Source organism: Trachypithecus francoisi, unplaced genomic scaffold (assembly GCF_009764315.1).
Source record: "Trachypithecus francoisi isolate TF-2019V2 unplaced genomic scaffold, Tfra_2.0 Lachesis_group5, whole genome shotgun sequence".
NCBI classification, from domain to species: domain Eukaryota; kingdom Metazoa; phylum Chordata; class Mammalia; order Primates; family Cercopithecidae; genus Trachypithecus; species Trachypithecus francoisi.
Window position 1 is genome coordinate 93,009,315 of NW_022681470.1, and position 20,757 is coordinate 93,030,071.

General features: G+C 47.6%; 1 long non-coding RNA gene across 1 annotated transcript; it reads right to left on the minus strand.

Moving 5' to 3' along the window:
• Positions 1 to 580: 580 nt before the first annotated feature.
• Positions 581 to 5,831, minus strand: LOC117075799. The gene is made up of 3 exons (XR_004434125.1): positions 5,467 to 5,831; positions 1,037 to 1,112; positions 581 to 713 (listed from the first exon to the last, which is right to left on the minus strand). It is a non-coding gene; the product is annotated as an uncharacterized LOC117075799 (long non-coding RNA).
• Positions 5,832 to 20,757: the final 14,926 nt, after the last annotated feature.

Below are 20,757 nucleotides of genomic sequence, written 5' to 3' on the forward strand. Positions count from 1 at the left end.
TTGGGGGTGGGAGTGTGGCACGGTGAGGACCTTTGCCCGCTGAAAGCCTTCCTCAGCAGAGAGTTGCCCGAGCACTGTGTGAGGCACAGGCGGATTCCACCCTCGTGCTCCTCACAGCATGCTTCCCTCCAGCAGAGGAAGCCGCTCTTGCCCTTTCAAAGTGCTTTAACAGTGCCAAGGAGCCTCTCTCTCCCATCCTCACACACCCCACAGGACCACCCCACCCTGCCCCGCCCCACCATGCCCTCCAGCCAGTGTGGCCTGCTCTTAAACGTGCCTCCTTGGCCGGGCGCTGTGGCTCACGTCTGTAATCACAGCACTTTGGGAGGCCTAGGCGAGTGGATCACCTGAGGTCGGGAGTTCGAGACCAGCCTGACCATCATGGAGAAACCCCGTCTCTACTAAAAATACAAAATTAGCCGAGCGTGGTGGCACATACCTATAACCCCAGCTAAGGGAGGCTGAGGCAGGAGAATCGCTTGAAACTGGGAGGCGGAGGTTGCGGTGAGCTGAGATTGTGCCATTGCACTCCAGCCTGGGCAACAACAGTGAAACTCCGTCTCAAAAAAAAAAAACCCTGCCTCCTCATACCCAGCACAGCCGTGCCCTGGGGCAGATGCAGTGGCTGTAGAGGAAAGCAGATGGAGGAAAGCAGATCCGGCTTGGCTTCCTCCAAACAGGCTGTGGCTGCTTCTCTGTACCTAGCCCAGGTGCTGCGGAGACAAACGTGGAGTGTGAGGGGCCATATACAATGGCAGAGACAGGCCTACGAACGCCTAAAATCCATGAGGCATGGTTAAGGCTGTGGGTGCTACACATGCAGGCTGTGGTGGGAGCACACAGGAGTCAGGTTTTGTGCCTTGGCTTTCCTCATTTGCAAAATGCAGATGACCATCTCTACTGGTCCTGCTTCCCTCATAAGGTCATTGCAGTCTTCCCCTCACTTCTCCCTCAGTAGGGGCAGAGAGGAACGATGAGCTGAGCAGGAAGGGGTTAAGAGGATACCACCCTCCAGATGAGGCTCCCTGCTGGTTACCTGCTCCCCTGTAGCAGCTTCCAAGATGACCTCCAATGATCCCTGCCTGGTATTCATGCCCTTGTGTGGTCCCCTCCTTCAGCGAATCATGGTTGGTATCAGTATTTTTAATCAGTCCAATTAAAAAAAGACAGAGTGATAGCATGTGACTTCCAAGGCTGTCATGGCTTCTACTCCATCTCCCGCTCCCTCCCCCTCCCCTCTCCCTTCCCACCCCCTCCCCCTCCCTCTCCCTCTCTGTCTCCCCATCACCTCATTTGCCCTGGGGAAAGCCAGATCCCATACTGTGGGACACTTAAGCAGCCTTATGGAAAGGCCCACATGGCAAACAACTGACGCCTCTTGCCAACCACCGTCTGAGTGAGGTCATCCTCTCCTCTGTCCTTGTAGTTCCCAAAATTCTGCAGATGTTGGTACAGGTGAGAACCCACTGGTACAATGTACACTGTAGCTCAGCCACAGCCATGAAGAGAGGACCACTGTCTTCTGCACATCTGCAGTTGGTTCCTCAGACTGGCCTGTGCCTCCTTCCGTATAGCCATCATTCCATGATGTCTTGGGTAGGCGTTAGTTTTGCCCACACATGTTTCCAGTTCTCTTCCCTTCCTGGACACACAAAAGGCTGTGCATCCCAGTCCCTGTATAGTCAAGTGGAGTTATTGGACTAGTTCTGGGCTGTAGCCTATAATGGGAAGTAATGTGTGTCCCTTCTGAAATGCAGCTAGTGCCTGATTCTCCAAACACTCTTTCCCTGTTGTGGGAATTGCAGAAGCACGTGTTGAGGAGGAGCGCTAGCAGATCAAGGCAGCCTAGGCTGCTAAGCTGCCCTAAGGTTTTGTCCAGCACGAGTGGACTTTGTGTGAATAGAAAATAACTGTGTTTTGTTAAACCACAGTGATTTTGAGTACTGTGTCTGCCATATAACCTATCCTGACTGACACAGTATCGCTCTCACACGGATCTCTGAACTTGGCATAGTCCAGAACTAACTGGTTCAACTCCTAGTTCTGCCACTTACCAGCTGTGTGGTCTTGGGTAGTCACATTCTCCTTAAGCCTCTGTTTCTGTAAAACAGAGCTAATAGCTGCTTGTTTTCTCCCCCACCTTCCCCCTCTTCAATTCATCCCCCACCTTCCCCCTCTTCAATTCATCCTCCCCATCTTTGGCCCAGCTCTGATAATCTAACATGTCATGGTTCTCCACTGCCCACCATCTAAAGTCCTAACTCCTTGGCCTTGCTCCCAAGGCCTTCAAAGAGCCAGCACAACCTCTTTTCCAGGCTTAGTTCCTATGGCTCCCTCTGCATCCCTTGGACTCTAGGCAGACCAGACAGCCCTATCAGTTCCCTTACAGATCTGTTGTGGTATGGCCCACGCCATAATCTGTCTGAAATGCAACAAACATCAAGCACCTATACTTTGTGAAACCTTGTGTTAGGCACTGGGGACATAGGAATGAGATAGCTCCTGCCTCTAGGCAATTCACAGTCTAATGGCCACAGGAGACAAGTGAACCAACAGTTTATACTTGAGTCTGTGTTAAATGTCACATAGAAAGAATGTAAGTGGGCTTTTGGGATCAGAGATGTGGTACACCCAAATCCAAACCAATGAAAATGAGAGGAGGCTTCTTAGAGGAGGTGCTTGAGCTGGATTTTGAAGACATATAGGAGTCGCCTGGGCAAATGAGAGTAAGGCAGACATTCCTTATAGCAGGAATAACACATAAGGTATGGAGAGACTATAGTGGCTTCAGGAAATCAAATACGGTGATGCAGGTCAAAGGAACAGCACATAGAACCAAAGAGGTGGGAAGAGGCCCCATTATAAAGGGCCTTGATTGCCAAGACTTGGACTTTATTTTGCAGATATTTGGTCATCAAAAGATTTTAAGTAAAGGAGGGATTTGACCAAACTTGCATTTCAGAAAGCTCCTGCCAATAAAAGTTGCCCTCTGACAGTAATGCTGAAAATCAGCTGGAAAGGAATGCCGCATTGGAGGCAAGTGGCCTATCACGATCCTCTACAAGTAGAAATAGTGAGAGCCTACACCCAAGGAAGACGTAGACAGAAGGATGGAGAAAAAATGAGTTTTGTAGATACTGAAGAGAACACTTACTACTGCTACTAGTCAAAGACATGAAAATAGATGAACTTACTTGGTTTGGGTAAGAAGAGGTCTAGCAAAAAACTGCTTTACCACGCCTATTTCTATCTTCGAAACCCTTCCTATCTTTAAGGTTTTACTCCTACAATTTTCCCATCATGAAACTTTTCCTGATTTCTCTCCCTCCCCTGTCCTGCCTAGCTGGCTATGGTATCCTCCAATGAAGTGTCTTAGGAATCTGCCCCCCGCTTTTTTTTTTTTTTTTTTTTTGAGACAGAGTCTCTGTCACCCAGGCTGGAGTGCAGTGGCATGATCTCGGCTCACTGCAAGCTTCATCTCGCAGGTTCAAGTGATTCCCCTACCTCAGCCTGCCGAGTAGCTGGGACTACAGGCGCCCGCCACCATGCCCGGCTGATTTTTTGTATTTTTAGTAAAGACAGGGTTTCACTGTGTTAGCCAGGATGGTCTCGACGTCTTGACGTCGTGATACGCCCACCTCAGACTCCCAAAGTGCTGGGATTACAGGCATGAGCCACTGTGCCCAGCCAGGAATTTGCCCCTTCTTTATAGCACCTACCTCATTTTACCTGGAAATGTAGGTACCAGTTTCTGTTTTTTCTCTGCCACCATACTGAAACTCCTTTTAAAAATGTACTGCCAGCCAGGCATGGTGGCTTACACCTGTAATCCCAGCACTTTGGGAGGCCAAGGCGAGTGAATTACCTGAGGTCAGAGTTCAAGACCAGCCTGGCTAACATGGTGAAACCCCATCTCTACTAAATATACAAAAATTAGGCCAGGCGCAGTGGCTCACGCCTGTAATCCCAGCACTTCGGGAAGGCAAACTGGGCAGGAGTTTGAGACCAGCCTGACCAACATGGTGAAACCCCATCTCTATTAAAAATACAAAAAATTAGCTGGGTGTGGTGGCGGGCACCTGTAGTCCCAGCTACTCGGGAGGCTGAGGTAGGGGAATCGCTTGAACCTGGGAGGCAGAGGTTGCAGTGAGCTGAGATCATGCCACTGCACTCCAGCCTAGGCAGCAGAGCAAGACTCCTTCTCAAACAAAAACAGCAGAGCAAGACTCCTTCTCAAACAAAAAACCAGGTATGGTGGTATGCACCTGTAATCCCAGCTACTCGGGAGGCTGAGGCAGGAGAATTGCTTGAACTCGGCAGGTGGAGGGTGCAGTGAGCCGAGATCGTGCCACTGCACACTAGCATGGGTGACAGAGCAAGACTCTGTCTTGGGGGTAAAAGAAAAAATGCACTGCCTTGTCCATGTTTGTATGTGGCCCCATGCCTGGCACACAGTATGTGTTCAGTGGGGCTAAAATGAAATAATGCATGTGAAAGTGCACTCTGTAAACTGTGGAGAGTACTACAAACCCTATAGATTTTTTAAAATAATACTCAAGAGCATATAACTTTTTGCAGCGTCTCCTCTACTTTTCAGCTGCAAGATCAGCTCCTGAAGCAGCACAGATCCTTAGGGTCCCAGTTTCCTGGACTCAGATATGGGTCCACAGAAGAATTAGCACCCACTAGGCTTCTGTACCCAGAGGCAGGCGGCTCTTGGTAGGCAGGAGGCAAAGGGTGGTATTTGTTCCAGCCAAGAAGGCCAGACTGCCAGACCAGTTCTCTGTAGCTCATCTTCTTCTGACTCACACCCCTCAGTCCCATGGGCTGAGTAACTTTTCCAGCCTTGTGATTGTGGAAACTTGTTTCAGAACAGCGGATGTGAAAGGGACACTTGGGCGACCCCACCCCAGGTTCCAGAATGGCTCGATTCTACTGGAGCCAATACCCAGGCTGGAGTGCAGTGGCGCGATCTCGGCTCACTGCAACCTCCGCCTCCTGAGTTCAAGTGATTCTCCTGCCTCAGCCTCCTGAGTAGCTAGGATTACCAGCACGCGCCACCACACTTGGCTAATTTTTCTGTTTTTAGTAGAGATGGGGTTTCACCATATTGGTCAGGCTGGTCTCGAACTCCTGACCTCGTGATCCGCCTGCCTCAGCCTCCCAAAGTGTGGGGATGAGAGGCCTGAGCCACCGCGCCCGGCACTCTGTTTGCAGTCTTAAATCACTGTGTCACTGCCCAAAGTCCATTCCCCTGCCCTATTTCACAGTTGGTAAACCAGAGGCCCAAGAGGAAAAGGAGGCACTAGAAAGCTCCTACAGCCTCCCGCTCTTCTCCCAGCTAGGTCTAGTTCAGATCAGCCTGGGTGGGGGGGCTCAGGATTTAGTGCTTCCAGTCGGATTGATTTATATTTGACGATGCCCCTGCCCCCGCCCCCGTCCCCGTCACCCTCTCCACCCTGCCACCTTTGTTTTGTACTTGCTGCCAATTGTTTACAGCTCCAAGGGCTTCGCTCAGGCAGTTTGTTTGGTCTCATAAAGTGCGGTCCCGCCTTCGCAGGGGAGAGTCACTCCTATTTACTGCGCATCAGCCGCCACGTGCCCCATAAAAGCTGGTTACGACGACGCCAGCCGGAGCTGGGAGGAGAGGGACCCCGCCTACGGGAAGGTCACGAGCCCGCCAGGCCCCGCCCTCACGTGACCTGCGGGGAACGTCCTCGCCTGTGTCACTACCCTCGGCGGAGAGCGAAGCCGGGCGCCGGCCGTGGCATCCAATCCCTGCCCTGCCAGCTATAGCCGGGCGGGGAGGAGGGAGCGGTTCCGGGTTCAGAAAGAGAAAACATCCATCTAAGGCGAAGGGGTAGAAGGGAGGTCGAGGGAAGGCAATAAAGTCACTTGTTTAATCTCCTCTATGCTGTAAACTCCCCGAAGGGAGAAATCACCATATTCCTATGTGTATGGCACACAGGAGACGCTCAATAAATGGCTGATTGGCAACTGGCCCTCGGACCCCGCTCGGATGCAGCGCCAGTCCCGCCGCCCTACGTAGCAGCCCCTTCACCCCTCTCCCCCGGCGTCCTCCCGGCTGTGACAAGGCAAATGAGGCAATGGTTCGGCCAACCAACGCTTCCAAGCCTGCGGCCCGCGGCCAGGAAGGCGCCTCAATCCGCTTGTCCAACACTGCAGTGGGTGCGGACAAAGACCCCAGTCCACTCTCGGCGCCCCTGCCCATGGGCGGGAAGCGGAACCTCAGCCTCACTCGGCTGGCTCTGCCAGTGACAGACGGAATCATCAACCAACTGCACCCGGGCAGGACGCATGCGCACCCAGAAGATGTAGCCCTAGATGGGGAAAAACCGAGCCGAGAGAGCCAATTTTGGCTGGGTCTCTCAAGGTCTTCCCAGAGAGGGTGCGCATGCGTAAATCTAGCACCTCCTCTAAATCTAAAGCCCTGCTCAGTTCGAGGGGGACAGCGCCCTCTGTCCTCCTGGCCGTTTTCCTGAACTCCTAACCTCAGTCAACACTGCCTCGGGACCTCGCGCTGCCTGGGAGATCCAGAAGAAAGGAAGCATCTTGGCCCCTGCCTCGGGGGCGACACGACCGTCCCCAAACACAGCGAGTCACTGGCCTGGGTCTTTGTGCAGTGGCCCCTCTAGGAGCGGGGGACCAACGATGGCACGAACATTAATTTGAGGAGGATGCTTCGCAGTTTATGAAGCGCGTTATATCCATTGTCTCAGAAGTTCTTCACACACAAAAAAAAAGGTTGGCAAGAAGCTGACGCTCAGGAAGGTGAAGGGGACGAGTCCAAGGACACTGCCTGTCAAGATGAAATGGCCTGGAACCTAGGCGACCCAACTCCCCATTCAATGCTCTTTGTTTTTATTTTGTTTTTTGAGACAAGGTCTTGCTCTATCGCCCAGGCTGGAGTGCAGTGGCGCGATCTTGACTCACTACAACCCCTGCCTCCCGGGTTCAAGCGATTCTCCTGCCTCAGCCTCCCAAGTAGCTGGGACTATGGCGCCCGCCGCCACGCCCAGCTAAGTTTTTGTATTTTTAGTAGAGACAGGGTTTCACCATGTTAGGCAGGATGGTCTGATCTCCTGACCTCAGGTGATCCGCCCGCCTCGGCCTCCCAAAGTGCTGGGATTACAGGCGTGAGCCACTGCTCCTGGCTCTATTCAGTGCTCTTTTATACCATGATAAGCAGTTTCCTTGCTCTCCAGGAGCTTGTGTTTAGTTGGCCTAACAGCACATAAGATCAAGGAAAAGGCGGTTTCAGTCTTTTTAAATTTTTTTTTAATAGACAATGGGTGCTAGAGGCATTCAGAAACGGCACAGGCCACTTTGTGCTCCTGTGATCTGAAGGCAGCGTGAAGAAGATGAGGCTTGGAAAATGGGTGCAAAGTACATAATTGGAGTGGATCAATCTTAGGAACAGGCCAGGCTCAGTGGTTCACGCCTGTAATCCCAACACTCTGTGAGGCCAGGGCGGGAAGATCACCTGAGCCCAGGAGTTCCAAAACGAGCAAAATTAAGCAATATAGGGTTAAATATAGCAATATAGGGATAAAACTTTGGGAAAAGCAAGGAATGATAAGCACAAAATGTATTAATAGTTACCATAGAGAGATTGGGGATGGGAGGAAAAAAAACACACAGATGGATGCCATTGGTAATGATGTAGTTTTTGGGATAAATGGTAGATTTATGGGTATTCATCTAATTATGTATATAACACATACATACATTACAATTATTCTTTTGTATGTATAAAATGTAATTTAAAAGATGATAATGGAATCACAGCCTCCCACCCCAGTACATTACACAGTTGAAGAGAGGGAAAGCCAGCCAGGCGTGGTGGTTTACGCCGGTAATCCCAGCACTTTGGGAGGCCGAGGCAGGTGGATCACTTGAGTCCAGGAGTTCGAGACCAGCCTGGGCAACATGGTGAAACCTCGTCTCTACTAAAGATACAAAAATTAGCCAGGCATGGTGGCGTGCACCTGTAGTCCCAGCTACTTGGGAGGTTGAGGTGGGAGGATCACTCGAGCCCAGGAGGTCTAGGCTGTAGTGAGCCGAGATTACACCACTACACTCCAGCCTGGGGGACAGAGCAAGACCCTGTCTTCAATCAGAAAAAAAAAAAAAAAAAAAGGAGGGTGCGGGGCGGGGGTGGAAAGACTTATATGTATTGTAGTTGGTTAAAGAGCATTTCTACATACTTTATACTTTATACCAGGTGATTCTCACAAGAAGGATTCAATAATCTGCATGTTAGAGATGAAGAGACTCAACTGAAAGTTACTTAAGGCCAATGGGGACCCTGTGCAGCTATATACCCAGTGTCTCAAGCACTGTGTCTGGGACATTAGTAAACACGTTTCATAGGCGAGTGACAGAACTTTGTAAATACCTTGGTGTCTGCTAGAGAAATGAGCTGCCTCTGAAGGTAGGGAGTGCCCTGCACAGCAGCTGGCTGACCATTGTCAGGATCAGAAGTAATATAGAAACAATTCTGTCTTCAGCTGAAGTTTGGATATAGGTAACCTCTCAGGTTCTTTTCAACTATAAGGCTCTATGAGTCTTTCAGAGGCTGAAGGCAAAACCATATTAAGATAATAAGTCTGTCCACTTCCATTGGGGTCGTAGAAGTGGTTGCCAAAAAAAGGCCTAGATGAAAAGACTTTTTTTTTTTTTTTTTTTTGAGACAGTCTCACTTTGTCACCCAGGCTGGAATGCAGTAGGCGTGATCACTGCTCACTGCATCCTTGAACTCCTGGGCTTGAACGATCCTCCCTTCTCAGCCTACCAAGTAGCTGAGACTACAGACCACTGTATCTGGCTAATTTTTAAATTTTGTAGAACACGGTGGCTCAAGCCTGTAATCCCAGCACTTTGGGAGGCCGAGACGGGCGGATCACGAGGTCAGGAGATCGAGACCATCCTGGCTAACACGGTGAAACCCCGTGTCTACTAAAAATAAAAAAAACTAGCCGGGCGAGGTGGCGGGCGCCTGTAGTCCCAGCTACTCGGGAGGCTGAGGCAGGAGAATGGCGTGAACCCGGGAGGCGGAGCTTGCAGTGAGCTGAGATCCAGCCACTGCACTCCAGCCTGGGTGACAGAGCAAGACTCCGTCTCAAAAAAAAAAAAAAAAAAAAATTTGTAGAACAAAGTCTTGGCATGTTCCCCAGGCTGGTCTTGGACTCTTGGCTTCAAGTGATCCTCCCTCCTCGACCTCCCGAAGTGTTGGGATTACAGGCATGAGCCACTGCACCTCACCCCCAAAAACATTTGGAGGGACAAGTTAACAGGACTTATTGCCAAAATAGATATGAAGTATGTTGTTACGGTTATGTATATTATTGCATGTTGTGTGTGGTCACAGGATTTTTGATCCACTGTAACTGGAAGAAATGCCTAATGGGCAATTAACAACATGGGATAGTGCTCAAGAGAGATAAGGGGTGATATGTCACACTGAGATATAAGGGAAAGAGCACTGGAGTTGGAGTTAGGAGACCTGATTTCTAGACCTAACCTTGTCTTTAATTAACAGTGTCATCTTGGAAAAATCCCTTCATTTGCCTAAGTCTATTCCCTCATATACTAAAGATATATACACACAATGATAGCTCTAAGGAAGAATGTGCCCATCCCCTTCTTAAGATCCTACTCATCTAGTTAAAAAAACAGATATCCAGTATTAAAACTTGGCTTCCGTGGTGAAACTCCGTCCCTACTAAAATACAAAAAATTAGTTGGGCATGATGGCGGGCGCCTGTAGTCCCAGCTACTTGGGAGGCTGAGGCAGGGGAATCACTTGAACCCAGGAGGCAGAGGTTGCAGTGAGCCAAGATGGTACCACTGCATTCCAGCCTGGCAACAGAGCGAGAGTCCGTCTCAAAAATAAAATAAAATAAGAAACTTTGCTTCCCTCTGTTGTCCCATATTATGTTCGTTTTTCTATTATAGGACTTACCACATTTTACATTGTATGCATGTCTGTCTGCTCCAACAGAAGTGGCTTTCTTGAAGGAAGGAATTCTACCTTGTTCAACTTTATATTCCCCCACAGTGCCTTGCAGAAAGTAGGAGCCCAGTAAATGTGTATTGAATTGCTCAGAATTGTGTGGTGAGGTGGAAAGTATTGCTTAATCTCTCCGAGACCTCAATTTCCTTATTTGTAAATTAAGCTGCTGGTTAATTTCTAAATTTCTTTTGAGTTACAGAATTCTGTTACCCGACAAGGTTTCACAGATTGAGAAGACTGAATTATTTGATTTCTTTTTTTTTTTTTTTTTTGAGGCGGAGTCTCGCTCTGTCACCCGGACTGGAGTGCAGTGGCCGGATCTCAGCTCACTGCAAGCTCCGTCTCCCAGGTTTACGCCATTCTCCTGCCTCAGCCTCCTGAGTAGCTGGGACTACAGGCGCCCGCCACCTCGCCCAGCTAGTTTTTGTATTTTTAGTAGAGACGGGGTTTCACCGTGTTAGCCAGGATGGTCTCGATCTCCTGACCTCGTGATCCGCCCGTCTCGGCCTCCCAAAGTGCTGGGATTACAGGCTTGAGCCACCGCGCCCGGCCTGAATTATTTGATTTCTAAATTCCCTTTCATTTAATCAATATTAAATGATTTTATAATACCGAGTTGCAAGTGATCTACATGGAAGTTGAACAAGTTATCAGAGGAAAAACATGTGCAAAAAGACTGAGAACAGAAGTAACATCTAGCTATCCAATACAAGAGAGAGAGAAGCCACTGAAAGTAACATGGAAGAGTCAGTCTGAAAAGCAGGGGAGATAATAATAGAAGGAGTGACAGAATCAGATGCTGAGAGGACTACCACGCAAATGAGTGAAGTGGTCCAGTGGTAAGCATTAGGGAGCTGTGGAGAATGGAGAGGCCAAGGCCCATCTAAAGTCAGCTGTGTCATGTTATCGATGTGTGTTGCCACATCTTCCGGGTTTTTGTTTGTTTGTTATTGTTGGTTTTGTTTTTTGTTTTTTTGAGACAGACTGGCTGTCACCAGGCTGGAGTACAGTGGCATGATCTCGCCTCACTGCAACCTTCTTCGCCTTCTGGGTTCAAGCGATTCTCCTGCTCAGCCTCCTGAGCAGCTGGGATTACAGGCACACACCACCACACCTGGCTAATTTTTGTATTTTTAGTAGAGACAGGGTTTCACCATGTTGGCCAGGCTGATCTCAAACTCCTGGTCTCAGACGATCCGCCCACCTTGGCTTCCCAAAGTGCTGGGATTACAGACATGAGCCACCATCCCTGGCCTAGTTTTTAAGAAGCTGGTAGGCCGGGCGCGGTGGCTCAAGCCTGTAATCCCAGCACTTTGGGAGCCGAGACGGGCGGATCACGAGGTCAGGAGATCGAGACCATCCTGGCTAACACGGTGAAACCCCGTCTCGACTAAAAAATACAAAAAAATTAGCCGGGCGAGGTGGCGGGCGCCTGTAGTCCCAGTTACTCGGGAGGCTGAGCAGGAGAATGGCGTGAACCTGGGAGGCGGAGCTTGCAGTGAGCTGAGATCCGGCCACTGCACTCCAGCCTGGGCGGCAGAGCCAGACTCTGTCTCAAAAAAAAAAAAAAAAAAAAAAAAAAAAAAAAAAAAAAAAAAAAAAAAAAAAAGAAGCTGGTAATACAGATTTTTATTTGAAATCTCATTGTTTGTAAGTGTTAGCAACAAGTTCAATTCTGTGCAGGTCAAAAAAAAAAAACACATCATTAGGCCAAATATTTGGGCCACCTATCCATAACCTCTCCAGTATAGTACCAAAGGAGGAACTCTTTTTCACCATCAAATCATACATGCTTAAGTATGATGTTAGTGGAAGAGCTCCCTCTCTCTGTTCATAGCAGCTCTGTGATATGCATCCCAACCCTTCCTGGTACTTCCAGGACTTTGCCCCATTAATTATCTCCTCACTCTCCTCTGTTTTCAACTTCTCCTTGTCTACTTGCACCTTCTCTTCATTCTAAGAACATGCTGAAGTCTCTTCACATTCTGAAAACTCACTGCTCCATTGTCTTATAGCCACTTACAGGCATTTTCTAGAAAGTTCTTTCTTTTTTTCTCTTTTCCAACAAATTTCTTGACAACATCAATTACATTTGCTATTTCCTCTCCCTCTCTTCCCACTGTAAGTTGGCTTTACTCCTCAACTCACAGAGTTTGCATCTACACTTCAGCCTTTCTCAACAGGGCAAAGATCTCCACTGTGAAATTCATTGACACTGCCCAACTAGGTTAAAACTTCTCACACTCAGATATTAAGTATTATATATTTTTTATTTTAGCACCTAAGAGATGTTCAGTCAGTGTTTATTGAACCAAAGGGGAACCAGTATGTGTTTACTGAACCAAAATGGAAAGAGTTTTCAAGAAAGAAGGATGGTCAGCGTCATCAAATTTGCAGAAAGATCAAAGACTGTGGTGGCCAAATGAAACCCACTGGATTTTAAGATAAGGAGATTACTAGTAACTTTTGAGGGTGCAGTTTCAGTTTAGGGAGTTGGTTGACATTGCCGTGGTTTATAAAGAAGATGGCTGTGGAGTGAGTGTAAACCATGCATTGGAGAAGTTTGGCACTATAGGGAGGAAACAGCAGGAAATATTGGAGACAATCATGCCAGTTAGAGTTCTCAGGATTGAGAAAATCCTGGCATATTTGTAAGTAAAGAAGACAAAACTAGTGGCATAGGAGATGCTGAAAATGTTTGATAAAGAGAACACCCCAGAGCACACCAGCAGAGGTGACGGGAGACAATTGAGAAGTTAGCGGATTCAAGGAATTGGTTGGCCTTTACAAGGAGGTGAGAAATCACCTCTGAATTAGGCAGAAGGGTTAAAGGCATGAGTCATAATTATACACAGACCCTTGAGTGAGGAAAGGTGATGGAGGAGAGCTCCTGCACATTTTATCAATAAAGTGGAAACAAGGTTACATGTTTCCAGTAGTCGGCTGGGGTAGTAGTAGATTGCTAGCAATCTTAGAGACTATTCTTTGCAGGCTCTACTCCTTTTGCCCACCTTGTAAATAGTATTGTTTCCTTGCTGAGGATGGGGGTGGTGGTCTGTCTTTGACTGCCCTCTCTTCTTTTTTTTTTTTTTTTTATGCTTTAAGTTCTAGGTTACATGTGCACAATGTGCAGGTTTGTTACATATGTATACATGTGCCATGTTGGTGTGCTGCACCCATCAACTCATCAGCACCCATCAACTCATCATTTACATCAGGTATAACTCCCAATGCCATCCCTCCCCCAACTCCCCTCCCCACAATAGGCCCCGGTGTGTGATGTTCCCCTTCCCGTGTCCAAGTGATCTCATTGTTCAATTCCAACCTATGAGTGAGAACATGCGGTGTTTGGTTTTCTGTTCTTGCAATAGTTTGCTGAGAATGATGGTTTCCAGCTGCATCCATGTCCCTACAAAGGACATGAACTCATCCTTTTTTATGGCTGCATAGTATTCCATGGTGTGTATGTGCCACATTTTCTTAATCCAGTCTGTCACTCCTTTTCAGGGCAGTATCATCTACTCCTTAATTTTAAGCAACCCCTAGAGGCTGATGGCTCCTAATCTACGTCTATAGCTGAAATCTCTCTCGAGCTTCAGACCTATGTGTACAGCCATGCTTGTGGCATATCCCTAGGATATTTCACAGGTTAAACCTAACAGGAACTCTGTATTTTCAGCACTGACACTGCTAATTTCTCCTAAATTCTTTGTCTTAGCTAATGGTCACACTACCTCCCCAGCTGCTCAAGCCAGATACCTCTCTCTCTCCTTCCCTCCCTCTCTCTAAATATGTGTGTGCCTGTATCTGTGTATGTAGACAAGTAGGTATTTAAAAGAATAGGAACATACTTATATTTTTTGTATTATATTATGTTTTCTTTTACACTTACTAATGCCATGATCATTTGATCATGCCAATAAATACTTTTCTACATTTTTAGTGCCTGATAAGTATTATCTTCTAACCATGTACTGTATTCTACTGCCTTGTTGAAAATTTGTTTGTTTCCTCTTTTTTTATATATATTTTTGGCTATCAGGAATAGTACTGAGTGAGTCCAGGTGTGGTGGCCCATGCCTGTAATCCCAACACTTTGGGAGGCTGAGGTGGGAGGATTATATGATCTCAAGAGTAAGACCAGCCTGGGTAACATAAGGAGACCCTGTCTCTACAAAAAATAAAACAATTAGCCGAGAGTGGTAGAGAATGTCTGTGATCCCACTTACTTAGGAGGCTGAGGTGGGAGGATCATACGAACCTGGGAGGTCAAGGCTTCAGTGAACCGTGATCGCACAACTGTACTTCAGCCTGGGCAAGAGAGTGAGACTGTTTCAAATAAATAAAGAGCACTGAACATATCTGTACATATATTTTACTTCCTTAGATTGAATACTTAGAACTGCAAATAGAGGGCCATGAAGTATACGCATTTGAAAATGCGCATTTTTTTTGAGATGGATTCTCGCTCTGTCGCCCAGGCTGGAGTGCAGTGGCACGATCTCGGCTCACTACAAGCTCTGCCTTTCAGGTTCACGCCATTCTCCTGCCTCAGCCTCCCGAGTAGCTGGGACTACAGGCACCCGCCACCACGCCCGGCTTTTTTTTGGTATTTTTAGTAGAGATGGGGTTTCACCGTGTTAGCCAGGGTGGTCTCGATCTCCTGACCTCATGATCCACCCGCCTCGGCCTCCCCAAGTGCTGGGATTACAGACGTGAGCCACCGCGCCCGGCCCCCTGAAAATATTTTAATACATTTTGCCAAATTGGCCTTCCAGAAAAATTATACCAGCAGTATATGATAACATCCTTGCCAATATGGATATTATCATTTTTAATTTTTGCCATTGTAGTAGATTATATCTGACCCTCCAACTCTCAACCACACCTTTTCCCTAAATCCTTCATCATTCCCTTCCAAGTACCCTCACAACTCCCCTGGGACACATAACTTAATTGAAAGGCAGAGAGGAGGGACCAATTTCCCATAAGGATGATTCCCAATCTTCTCCACTTTCCTCTAACCCCACTGTTGCTGCTCTTGTTCATAGAGGTTTCTAGGCCAACCTGCGCAAGCTTCCAAAATAATTTTTTTTGTGTGTGTGTGACAGAATCTCACTCTGTCGCCCAGGCTGGAGTGCAGTGGCTGCTCACTGCAAGCTCCGTCCCCCAGGTTCACGCCATTCTCCTGCCTCAGCCTCCTGAATAGCTGGGACTACAGGCGCCCGCCACCACGCCCGGCTAATTTTTTTGTATTTTTAGTAGAGACGGGGTTTCACTGTGTTTGCCAGGATGGTCTTGATCTCCTGACCTTGTGATCCGCCTGCCTCGGCCTCCTAAAGTGCTGGGATTACAGGTGTGAGCCACTGCGCTCGGCCCCAAAATAATTTTTTTGTAACTCTTTAGTATCTTCCTCTAACTCCCTCTCTTCCTAAATTCCTGTCTCTGAGAGATTATCTTCCCCCTCCTTGCTGAGAGTGACTTTTCAAAAGCACTTTGTCCTTCTTTCCTCCCCTAACCTTTGCGTTTGTGTTATGCCATTGCTGCCTCCCATTAACAGAGTATTAATTTCTTCTCTCTGCCAAAAACATATTTGAATATCTTCTATTCAAGAGAAAAGAAAAAGAATTCCATTATCCTCAAACTACCACATTCTTTTCTCCTTCCTTCACCATCAATTTTTTTTGAGATGGAGTCTTGCTCTGTTGCCCAGGCTGGGGCGCAGTGGTACAATCTTGGCTCACTGCAAGCTCCACCTCCTAGGTTCGAGTGATTCTCCTGCCTCAGCCCCTGGAGTAGCTGGGATTACAGGTGCCTGCCACCACGCCTGGCTAATTTTTTTGTATTTTTAGTAGAGATGGGGTTTCACCATGTTGGCCAGGCTGGTCTTGAACTCCTGACCTCAGGTGATCTGCCCACCTCAGCCTCCCAAAGTGCTGAGATTCAGGCGTGAGCCACCACGCCTGGCCACCATCAAACTTTAGAGTGCTGAGAAGTGTCTATTGACTCTCATGTACCTCTCAGCATCTTGAATTCTGGGGTCCAGCTCCTTACTCCTGAAATTGCAGTCTTCAGGGTCCCAGGCAACTTTAAAGCCCTATCAAAAGCCTTGTTCTTCACCTCGTGGTAGTGTGGGGTGCAGGTCCCTGCCCTCCCTCCTGAGGCTGTCTTCTCCTGGCTGCATGGTTCGCCCTCTCCTGATTCTCCTCTCTCAGTGGCGGCTGGGATCCTGCAGTCCTGCAGGCCATGTTCATGAGTCTCAACTGTAACTCTCCTAGCTCTTCCTTCCCTCTGGGTTTTCTCACCTGATCCTGTGGCTTCGGTTTTCTCCTTTATCTTGCTGATTCATAGCCCAAGTGGAATCCCAGACCCAAATTATGTAGTTGCCTCCTAGACAGCTCTACCTGAATGTGATTCCTCAAATTCCACAGATCTCAAACTGAATTTGTTAGCCAGTTTCCCCCACCATTCCCACTGCCACACACAGACAAAGAGAAAAACCCGCCCCTCCCACTGTGTTTCCCATTTTGGTCAATGTCATCATCAAACTTTTAGTCATCATGTTCAAACCCATAAAAATAATAGCTGCCACATACTGAGCACCTGCTTTATTTGCCAGGTGCCTTACATGCAGAATCAAATCCAATCTTCCCACAATAACTATGTAAGGCAGATTTACTATGTCCATTTTTATAGATGAGGAAACTACCCGAAAGTGGTGGTATTCAGTAAGTCTGGTTAGTGCCCACACCTCTGCGTGGAGTTTCACCACATAATCTCTCCCTGCTCCTCAGTACCATATCCAGCCAGTTTCCAGGTCCTCCATGTTCACTATATAGTACATCTGCCCTCTCTTTATCTGCCCACCACCAACTCCTTAGGCCAGCCTCACTGTTCTTTGCTCCCCCCCCATACTCTTTTTTTTTTTTTTTTTTTTTTTTTTTGGTAGAGACAGCATCTTCAGCATCTTGCTCTGTTGACCAGGCTGGTCTCAAACTCCTGGCCTCCCAAAGAGTTGGGATTACAGACATGAGACCACTGCACCTGGCCTCACTGTTCTGTTGCCTGGAAATTAGCAAAACTTCTTCAACTATCACTGACAAATGTCATTATACAGCATACTTTTATTTTTATTTTTATTTTATTTTTTTGAGACGGAGTCTCGCTCTGTCACCCAGGCTGGAGTGCAGTGGCCGGATCTCAGCTCACTGCAAGCTCCACCTCCCGGGTTTATGCCATTCTCCCGCCTCAGCCTCCCGAGTAGCTGGGACTACAGGCACCTGCCACCACACCTAGCTAGTTTTTTGTATTTTTTTAGTAGAGACGGGGTTTCACCGTGTTAGCCAGGATGGTCTCGATCTCCTGACCTCGCGATCCGCCCGTCTCGGTCTCCCAAAGTGCTGGGATTACAGGCTTGAGCCACCGCGCCCAGCCTACAGCATACTTTTAAACATTACTCCTTGCACATGAAAATCCTAAATGGTTCCTATTGCTGAGTGGGGTTCTAACCCTTTAGCCTGGTGTCCAAGGCTCTCTACCCTCCAATGCCAGCCTTATCTCCTGCCTATGCCCTTGGTGAACCTTATATTCCATCTAGCCAAGAATACAAGTTTTCAGCATGCCCTGCACTTCCCCCCATGACCCAAGTCTTTGTTCTTACTATTGCTTCTCTGTAATTCCCTTTCTTCCCTATCTAATGCCCCTCTCATATGTGCCTGTTGAAATCCTACCAATACTTAAAGCCCAGTTCAGCTGCCACCTCCACAGAAAACCCTTTCTTTTTAAAAATTAATTGCCAGGCATGGTGACTCACGCCTGTAATCCCAGCACTTTGAGAAGTCAAGGTGGGTGGATCACCTGAGGTCGGGAGTTCGAGACCAGCCTGACCAACATGAAGAAACTCCATCTCTACTAAAAATACAAAATTAGCCGAGTGTGGTGGCGCATGCCTGTAATCCCACTTACTTGGGAGGCTGAGGCAGGAGAATCGCTTGAACCTGGGAGGCGGAGGTCATGGTAAGCCAAGATTGCACCACTGCACTCCAGCCTGGGCAACAAGAGCGAAACTGCACCTCAAAAAATAATAATGATAATTAATAATTAAATTTTGAGACAGAGTCTCACTTGTTCACCAAGGCTGGAATGCACTGGCGCAATCATAGCTCATTGCAACCTCAAACTCCTGAGCCCAAGAGATCCTCCCTCCTCAGCCTTCAAAAGTACTGGGATTATAGGCTTGAACCACCACACCCGCCAGAAAACCCTTTCAAATCTTCCAAGGAGTCATTTAAGTCTACCTCTTCCAACTCCCACTCTTAGTATTTTTGCCTTTTTTTTTTTTTTTTTTTTTTTTTTTTTTTGAGATGGAGTCTCGCTCTATCGCCCAGGCTGGAGTGCAGTGGCACAGTCTCGGCTCACTGCAAGCTCCGCCTCCCGGGTTCAAGCAATTCTCCCTCCCCAGCCTCCTGAGTAGCTGAGACTACAGGCGCCCGCCACCGTGCCCGGCTAATTTTTTTGTATTTTTAGTAGAGACAGGGTTTCACCGTGTTAGCCAGGATGGTCTCGATCTCCTGACCCCGTGATCCGCCCGCCTCGGCCTCCCAAAGTGCTGGGATTACAAGCGTGAGCCACCGCGCCCAGCTTTGCCTTTTTTTAAACCATATTTTTCCTCATCTCAGAGATACTTTTGTAAATGTTTGTCTCCCCCTCTAGTCTTTTATGTTCTCAGAGGATATGGACTATTTCTTAGTCATCTTTGTATCTCGAACGTTATCTCCCCCACTAAGCAGTATCCAGAGTAGGCATGTACAATGTACCAATTTTAGTTTGACTGATTCTAATTAATCATTCAATCCACTCTTGCTAATCCTTCCACTTCTGCATTCCAGGTTCTGTCAGGTGAGCTGTTGTGCTGTATTTCTGACCTGAATTGCCTTTTAGGAGGGAATCAGTACTTGGAAGCTGGACTACATCAGGGATACCCCTAAAACGAGAGACTGTTTTTTTTTTCCATTGGATTCTGACATAAATAAATTTTGCCCACTTTGACAGTCAGCTGTGTCCTGAATGTTGGGAAGAGGGAAGTCATGTTCTGGGCTTTGAAGTCATGCAGATCTGAGTTCAAGTCCTGCCTCCACCAATTTCTGCTTGTGCGATTCAATGCCCATTGGTTAACCTCCTCATGGAGTTGAGAGGATTAAATACAATGCAAGTAAAACACTTAGAACGGTGCCTAGTAAAGATTAAGAGCTTAATAAATGTTAAGTATAGTAATCATGGGAATAAATAAAATACATTCAAACTGGGTTTTATCTGTTTACACTTGAGTATGAATATGTCTGCGTTTCTGGAAATTCACATCAATGTCGATTAAATGATGCTATTTCCGGGACTTTATTCTCAACCCAGCTCAGCCCCTCCAGCCGATCTCCTGCCTTTCCTCTTGCCTGCCATAGCCTGGTGCGGCCACCAGGAGGAGCATTTGTGCCACAGAAGGAGTCTCACTTACTTCTCAGGCAGGAAAAAGCCTTCCTCACTCTCCAGGCCATATCCACTCCCCTCTGGAGCACGGCTTGTGACACCGCTGCCCTCTGCCTGTCTTCTCCTCCCTGCCTGGGAGGAGCTCTCTATTCTAGGTTTCCATTCTCTCATTTTGGACAGCCTGCTGTAAAGACATACCCTCCGCCGGGCGCAGTGGCTCACGCCTGTAATCCTAGCGTTTTGGGAGGCCGAGGTGGGCGGATCACTTGAGGTCAGGAGTTCAAAACCAGCTTGCCCATCGTGGTGAAACCCCCGTCTCTACTAAAAATACAAAAAATTAGCTGGGCATAGTGGTGCACGCCTGTAATCCCTGCTACTCAGGAGGCTGACCCAGGAGAATCACTTAAACCCGGGAGGCGAAGGTTACAGCGAGCTGAGATCATGCCACCACAGTCCAGCCTGGGTAACAGAGCAAGACTCCATCTTAAAAAAAAAAAAAATAGACATATACCCAGAATGAGAGCCAGGAAACCTGTTACTTGCTCAGCTTTTCCACTACATCCCTGTTAATCAACTGCTTGACTTTCTTTTCTTTCTTTCTTTCTTTTTTCTTTTTCTTTTTTTTTTTTTTTTTTTTTTTTTTTTTTTTTTTTTGGACACAGGGTCTCACTCTAGTTGTCCAGGCTGGAGTGCAGTGGCCCAATCTCAGCTCACCACAACCTCAACCTCCTGGGCTCAGGTGATCCTCCCACCGCAGCCTCCCGAGTAGCTGGGACCACAGGTACATGCCACCATGCCCAGCTATTGACTTTCTTTAGCCTGTTTCCTCACCTGTGAAATGGGAATGCTAATACATGCCCTGTGACCCTCGGTAGGGTGCTGTAAAAATGAAATATCCTGACATATACAGACCCTCTTTATAAAGTGTCAAATAGGTGGCAGCATTGTCTAACCTCACACTGTGTCATTTCTCTCTCCTGCTGTCTTCAGTGGACACTCTCATCCAGCCAGAGCCTTGACTGGAAATGGATTGTTAGGAAGGGATTACAGAGCACCTAGTCTCCACTTACGCTAACAGAAGGGAACGAGTCTGAACCATAGCAAGAAGTACTAGAATTAAATTTACCTGGAATATTCAGAGAAAGGTTAAAGTCACTTTTCACAGAAAGCAAAGGATAGCAAGGGAACTGTCTAGAACAGAATGACAACAGGAATTCCTAGAAACAACTGGCAGGGCAACT